Below are 8,325 nucleotides of genomic sequence, written 5' to 3'. Positions count from 1 at the left end.
AGGTGATTGGCTTTAGGTCAAGTGGGAGATTGCTAGTCATAGGTGCCTAGCAAGTCAATCACGTGAGTGATGGCACGTGTGACTTGATACAGAATCTTTTTGCTTATTATATTTTGGCGTATATCACTTTATAACTATTGCATAAATGCATATATATATTGTGATGTCCTTGGATTTGTGCAATGGGAATCGGATCGTGATGAGATCACGATAATGAGATCGATTCACCTTTAAACATATATCCTAAATAATCCCGGTCATAGGTTACTCGAGAGGGACATCGTGATAACCGGATAGACTTGTGTGCTGTATACCCGTCCATATGATGGATGCAGCTAGTCTCATAGCTGCTCGTGTAGGGACACTAGGGATACAGTACAGGTGCTCATTGGAGAATGAGTTCACTAATTGATCCGCTTACGGAATGTTGGATGGTTGATGATGCCTTATTGTCAGACAGCGATTCCGTAGTCCTAGTGGTGTATCTGGTCCTTAGACTTGAGACACCAAGGATGTCCTGTATGAGTGCTCCACTCTTTGATACCAGACTTATAGGTTTGGTTGTCCCAGATCTAGTACAGCTAGTCATTGGGAGTGGTAGTCGACCTTACGAGGGCTATTGAGTGTCGACAGAGGATCATCCACTCTCGGCGTCATGAGAGGAATATCCCATGTGTTCTTACTCAGACAAATCCCTGGCCAGGGTCATTCGGGTTGAGAGAGAAAGAGTTCTCTGGGAGAATCCGATTAGAGCGAGACTTGAGTAGAAACCGTATGGGTCTGACAACACCATGCTCGATATACGGTCTCTGGGATATTAGATGGATGAGGGACTATAGGTACATGGTAACTGAGGACAGACAGGTCCAATGGATTGGATTCCCCTGTATCATCTGGGGACTACGACGTAGTGGCCTAGTATGTCCGTAGTCGATGAGTCGAGTGAATTATTACATAGATAATAATTCACTGAGTTAGAAGGAGTTTTGACAGGTATGACTCACGGCTAGCTCGATATTGGGCCTAGAGGGTCACACACATATAGTAGGCATTGCGATGAGTAGATGTTCGGATATGAGATATCCGACGGAGCCCTTGTCTTATTGGATGCAGATCCAATACCCACTAGGGAAGGACCCATTAGGGTTTGACACAGGATCTATATAAATAGGAGGGATTCACAGCCTCATAGGCTAGAGTCTTTGCTTGCCCTTCCTATTCTCCTCTCCCTCTCCACCTCAGAGTAGGCCTGGAGTTTTGAGGAGCGTCGTCGCAACCCTGCTGTGTGGATCACCGCTAGAGAGGAGGACGCTTGACCTCCTTCACCCTCTCCTAAGGATCTGCAAGGAAACAGGGATATACGATCTCCCTAGGTAACACAATCTCTATACGCAGTTTTGTGTTTTGCGGATTTTTGCGCACCAATCTTCGCACGACGACGAACATCTTTTTGGGAATCGGGGATTTTTGTTTTCTTGTTCTTCCGCTGCGCATATGATGTCGCCCCCCATGAATTCCCAACACTACTGCCACACCTTCCTCTGATATTGTATGCCTAAGATATTCCACCTTCTTTTGAATAAAGAAAAAATTCATAGTGGTTGTTATTTGTTCAAAAGGTAGTTTTCGGTATGTCTTCTTCGCATACTCGTATTTGATGATACCCGGATCGAAGGTCCAGCTTTGTGAAGATTTGTGCTCTCTTAGCAACTCAACTACTATTGGAATAGGGTATTTATCCTTGATGGTTATGCCATTGAGAGCTCGGTAATCAACACATAATCGCCATATTCCATCCTTCTTTCGTATGAGGAGCACCGGTGAAGAGTAGGGGCTGCAACATGGCCGAATAACTCTTGTTTTGAGCATCTCTTTTATAATCCTTTCAATTTCATCCTTCTGGAGATATGGATACTGATATGGCTGAGCATTTGCTGGAGATTTGCTTGGAAGAATCGTTATACAATGATCATGCCGATGGGTAAGAGGTAGGTTGCGCGGTTCGTCAAATATATCTGAAAATTTAGCAAGCAAAGGAAGTAGATTTGGATCTTCAAATTTTGTTGGCTCTCTCTTAGTTTACTGCTCAAGTTGTACTAAAAAGCCCCTATATGCTTTATGCAAAACCATCTCCATTTGTTGTTTGCAAATCATCGTTACGTCGCCCTCACGTTTCCCATGCAGTATCACATGTTTCTCCTTACTGTAAAATTTTATAAATAGTTGCATAAAATTCTAAGAAATATCACCTAATGTTATCAACCATTTAATTCTGAGTATGGCCTCATGATCATCATGAGGGAGGAGGAAGAAATCTGCAATTATCTCTTGGTCCTGTAGTAACAGTTTCACCTGCGGGCACCTATGATCACACTTCAAAATTTGTCCGTTGGCGACCTTAACGACAAACCTGCTGCAATTCTCAATAGGTAAGTTCATATGGACAACAACCTTACTGTTTAGGAAGTTATTAGTGCTGCCCGTGTCGATGAGAACAGTGATCGGTTGTTATTTGAGAAGGCCTCCAACTTTCATCGTTTGCGGGTTTGAGTAGCCAACTAGTGTATGTACCGTAACTTCGGTCGGTTGTGGCTCTTCTTCTGCATCTTCTTCTTCATGTTCAAGGCTCTCTTTTGGATGTTCAATGACCTCTTCTTCTATCGATTCTATCATATGAAGTTCCCCTTTACTACAACGATGCTCACGGCTCCACGGCTCGTCACAATGCCAACATAACCCCTTCGCATATCGCTCCCGAAGCTCTTCTCTTGTTAACCTCTTTGGTGTAGGGACTTGGTCAATAGTAGGGGGGGTTGAGGGCTTCAATATTACTGGTTGAAGAGTGACCCTAGTCCTCCGAGCTTCATGGTTCGATTGCTCCTCTTGATGTCGTGCGAAAGAGATGGCTACCATAAGCGTATACGGTTGTTGCGCTTTAACTTCTCCTCGGATCTCCGGCTTCAAGCCCTCAATAAAGGTCCTCAATAGCTGTTTTTGAGACCAATCATGAGTTTGATTAGATAACCTTTCAAACCTGGTTTGGTACTCCTGAATGGTGGAAGTTTGTCGGATCTTTGCTAGTTGTCCATCAATATTCTCGTAATCGGTTGTTCTGAAGCGGATCAACAGTCTTTCTTTGAATTGTTGCCATGAAAAGACTCCATAAGTATGTTCAAACCAGTCAAACCACTGCATAGCATCCCCTTCAAGATGTATAGCTGCAATTTTCACCATAGATGCATCCGCGGTTTTGTGGTACTGAAAATATCGCTCTGTGCGCGAGATCCAACCAATCGGGTCTCCTTCTTCCCATCTAGGGAAGTCCACTCTCATGCATGGATAGTTGGGTTTAGTCATAGAGTCTCCCCTCCCTTGGAACTCATCTCTTTGAGCCTGGTGCGATTGGGCAAAGCTCTCTCCGTGATATGATTTTTTCGGGCTTAGTGGTCGGCCCAATCTGAGTTCGGTAAAGAGCGTCCGAATCTTATCCTCCATTCGTGCCTCCAAGGCTTCGAATTTAGCATTGATTGCCTCCTTAGATGCCATAGTATATGCCTCCAAATCTATGATGTTAAGATCTCTCTTTTGTTGTCAGGTTAAAGGAATGTATAGTTGAGAGAAGTGATGGTCGAAAGGATTGGTGGATCGATGGATGCAGGCTACGATTTAGGCTTGTTTTGTGGCTGTTTTGGGTGCAGTTTGAGGGTGTGGTTTAGTGGAGTTTTAGGGCTATGGATGAATGTTTTGGATCTGTGGTAGATGGTAGCAAAGGTTTGATAGAAATCAGTGGAAGTTGCAGCAAGTATGTGCTGTCTTGTAAGAGTAGAATTGTCGTCGAAGAAACAACGGTTTCTCGATGTAATTTCCACTAAAAACTTGAGAGAATTGAGGAGGGAATTAATAGAAAAATTATAGTTTATATGACAGAAAGGATATCTAATTTAATCAAGAAAATTTCAGTAGTATAACAGCAAGGAAATTGGTGCAAGTTACGATTGCAAAATTCTCGTCGAAAAATTTCAGCGGGCTACGACGAAAATTTGCAGCAACATAAAATCATTTTTAGAGATGAATTTCTTAATATATCAATCTTAGATAGAAGCCAAGATGATCTATGAAGTGTATACGAAATTTCATTCAAAAAAGATTGCAAATAGATGGGTTAAGGCAATAATATGCAACTGAAATTTTTGACAGTACAGATTTTTAGGTATAGTAGATTGGACATAAAAGATCAGTGGTTTATATTAAGAATTTTTTGATGAAACTAAAGGGAAATCTACTGTTAGGAAGTGTCAAAGCTATCATAAAAATTTCGTAGAGATTTGGATAGAAACAATATAGTATCAAGATCAAAGAAACAGTGCTATGCGGCTGAAATTTTACAGTGCAGATTTTCAAGTATAGTAGATTTGACGTAAAAGATCAATGGTTTATATTGAGAATTTTTTGAAAAAACCAAAGGGAAATCTGCTGTTAGGAAGTGTCAAAGATGTCATAAAAAATTCATAAAAATTTGGATAGAAAAAGCATAGTAGCAAGATCAAATAGATGGTACTATACGGCTGGAATTCTGCAATGTATCTTTCGTCGTAGAGATGAAAACTTTGTGACGAAAGGTTTATGCAGCAATATAGGAACAGTTTTTTTTTTTGGATTTTCGAATAAGGATAACTAAATTGCAGTAGCAGTAAGGTAGGAAACCGGAACCTGTTGCAATTCACGGGGAGATCAAAGGATGATCCGCGGTGGTGGAGATGATGGTGGAATTCGGCGATAATCTTTTAAGCAATTATGGGAATTGCTTTAGGCGGTTGTGGAGGGCTGATGGATAGCAATGGAAGGGCAGCGAGATGCCAAGAACACTGCTCTGATACCAGGTGTTAGAACCCTTGCAGATTCTAAACTTGGGTTGATCTCTTTAGGGGATCGACCTCCTTAGAACTCTATAGGGGTTCCTCCCTCCAAGTTGCTGCTCAAAGGCTGCAGAAAAGATTCATCTATTGCTTATGAAAAGAGAAGGAATACATGGCTATTTATAGGGCTTCTAAACCCTAACTCCTAATAGGACTCCTACTTAAGACTCTTACTTCCAACCAACTCCTAATAGGACTTCTACTCAAGACTCCTATTCCCTTACAACTCCTAATTCTTCTCTAAGAAAAAATCTTCTACATGAATGCCCCTCTCAATTAGGACTCTCCTAGCTAGAGTCCTAATAGAATGTCCCTCTCAATTAGGACTCTCCTAGCTAGAGTCCTAACATTTTTACATGAATGTCTCTCTCAATTAGGACTCTCCAAGCTAGAGTCCTAACACAATTGTTCATGAAAATTTTCAATTACATCAATGATAAAAGTTTATGGGGGTCATGATAGATACAAATTTAGATAACAAACTCTATATTTCTTAATATGTTATGATCCTCGATTGTATGATTTGAAGATTAATTATCATGATACATAAGCTTGATTGAAGCAAGTATATAATTGAGAAAATTCTCTCCCTTAAATCTATATAAATATACATTACAATCAATCGATGAATTATCAAGCTTGCACATTATTTCTTCATAAAAATCACTAATATATTAACATTATTAGTCCATAAGAAAACTATGATTATCTTTTTGTTATTGGTCTTGTCCTAGCTAATATATACTTTTGTCACATTTTATTTTGGAGATTACTGTTTATAATCACCTCTTTATTATTTATAATTTTATTTTAAAATTTTATAATATCTCAAAACTATCCTTTCATAAATGAATATAAATATCCTCTTCTTTTTCTTGTTCTTCCCCGTCCTCTTCCTCTTTTTCATACTCATTTTTTTCTTTATCCTCTGTTTGTCAACAGATGTGCTATGGCTCGTTAGTTAACACGGCCTGATCCACGGGTCGATGTCGAGAGTGTCCCATCGACTGAGCTAGACGTCGAAACATCGATCGACCCTCGGTGTTGGGTTCTTGGTCAACGTTCCTCAACCTGGAGGCTGAATAGTCGATGACTCGCCCACGAGGTCGTCGGTCGGGGCGCCTGTGAATCGTGGGTGGCCGCTTTCCTGTAGAAAAAGGCCTTCGCTGGGTGAACCCCGGCCATGGCCCCTCCGACGAGCAAGTTAGTTGAATGTTTTTCCCCTCCCCTCCCAAATCCCCCTTTTGTGGGTATCCACGAAGGGTTCTTATACTATGGCATGAGGGTGAGTCGTATGCGGTTCGAGGTGATGGGCATGTCGGACAGTGTCTCAGCACGCCTGGGCTCCAACCTTGCGTGCGAGGGTGGTGACGTCCTGAATTTATTGGAATGAGGCGTGTGGGATGTCATGACGTGTGACATTTTGGTCTGAATTTTGACTTTGCGTGTGGGATGTGGTGATGTGCCTTGGGTCCATAATTTGTCATATCACTTCTCCCTCCCCTCCAAGGCGTGCCGCGGGGCCCTCAGAGGGCCAAGAGGCATGCTAGTGTTGGAGTGATGCCTGGGTTGGATTGGTTCTGCTGATCGGGCGTTGGATCGATCAGGTGGCTGCGCTTGGGGTCAACGGGTCACAAGTTGGGAGCGATCTGCAGCGACCCAGGCATGAACTGAACCTTGTGGGTCGAGCGACTATGCTCGAGCTCAGGTTTTGGTGTCGACGGGTCGCAAGTCAAGAGCGATCTGTAGTGACCCGGGCACGAGCCGAACCTTGTGGGCCGAGCGACTACGCTCGGGCTCAGGTTTTGGTGCCGACGGGTCGCAAGTCGAGAGCGATCTGTAGCGGCCCAAGCACGAGCCGAACCTTGTGGGCCGAGCGACTATGCTCGGGCTCAGGTTTTGGTGCCGACGGGTCGCAAGTCGAGAGCGATCTGTAGCGACCCGGGCATGAGCCGAACCTTGTGGGCCGAGCAACTATGCTCGGGCCCAAGTTTTGGTGCTGACGGGACGTAAGTCGAGAGCGATCTGTAGCGACTCGTGCATGAGCTGAACCTTGTGGGCCGAGCGACTATGCTCGGGCTCAGGTTTTGGTGTCAACGGGTCACAAGTCGAGAGCGATCTTTAACAACCCGTTGAAATTTTGTCAACGGGTATAAGGCTTCTGATTATCCATTCTAAATGATGAAGATCAGGATTGGATGTCCTTATCTCTTTTGCTGCTTTAACAAAGATTATGCTACTGGTTTTCTACTTTAAATAGTTTCATCTAATTCAGCATTTGAACTGCCATTTGTGGTTTGATTTGACTATTTTTTTATGAGCATGTTCTACACTAGTGGTTTCTTAATATAAATGATAGAGCTTGCGTTTGAATATGGTAAACACTAAGTATCTATCATCTATGATTTCTATCTCTATTTGATGGGTATTTGAGTTGTGAGTTTTTAAATTTATTGTGGAACAAATTGGCTTGTGGATCTTTTTTTTTGCTATGAACAATATTTTGATAGTAGAGGTTTTGATTTGGACCAAATGATGTCTCATGATTTTTATCATTCGTATTGAAAGGGTTTTCTATGTAAAAAATAGTTGGTATTCTTATGCACGTAATTGTAATTTAATTGTTCATTACTCATATACTCAAGTTAGTACTCTTAACATATTTATAGGAATTTTTTTTATAATTAATTATCTATTTTCGTATATATTTTTTATCCATTTTTCATAACACAATTATATGTCATTAACTCATATTATCTCATGACCACACGACTATAACATACTTCATGACATCCTTAAACTAGGGTTAGATTCTTAATCTTTATACTGCCACAAGCTCTCTATTCGCTTTCACCGAATCTATAACATTAGATAAGTCTAAAAATCTTCATATTATCATAAAATTATATATGAAGAATATGATTTTCTACTTCATAAGATCACACTGACCCTTCTACCATCTCACCTAATATAAAATACCATAATGTATTAGTGGATCTTTTGAATCAAGTGAAACTCAAATGGGATATAAAGCACCTAGTAGCTAAAAAGTTTTACCAACAATCAAGTGTTAATTTAATAGAAACCTTTAGTTTGATTGTTGAATTGATAATAATTTAATTTATCCTTAGTTTAACTATCATGTATGATAACTAGATGTTAACAATGTTTTCTTACAAAAGTATTTAACTAAGGATATATTTATACAACAACCCTCGGGTTCCATTCATCTTTAATATTTTAATAATATTTATAAACTATAGAAAGCTATCTATGGAATTCATCAAGCACCAAAGAGTCTGATATACCAAACTTGATTTGTTTATGATATAAACTAACTTGGTTTACTTCAAATTTGACAACTCTTCGTTTCTACGATAATAAAAGGGATGTACTATATATCTACTAA

The sequence above is a fragment of the Musa acuminata genome, chromosome BXJ3-4 (genome assembly GCF_036884655.1).
Source record: "Musa acuminata AAA Group cultivar baxijiao chromosome BXJ3-4, Cavendish_Baxijiao_AAA, whole genome shotgun sequence".
Taxonomy (NCBI): Eukaryota; Viridiplantae; Streptophyta; class Magnoliopsida; order Zingiberales; family Musaceae; genus Musa; species Musa acuminata.
Note: the sequence above shows the minus strand (reverse complement) of the source record.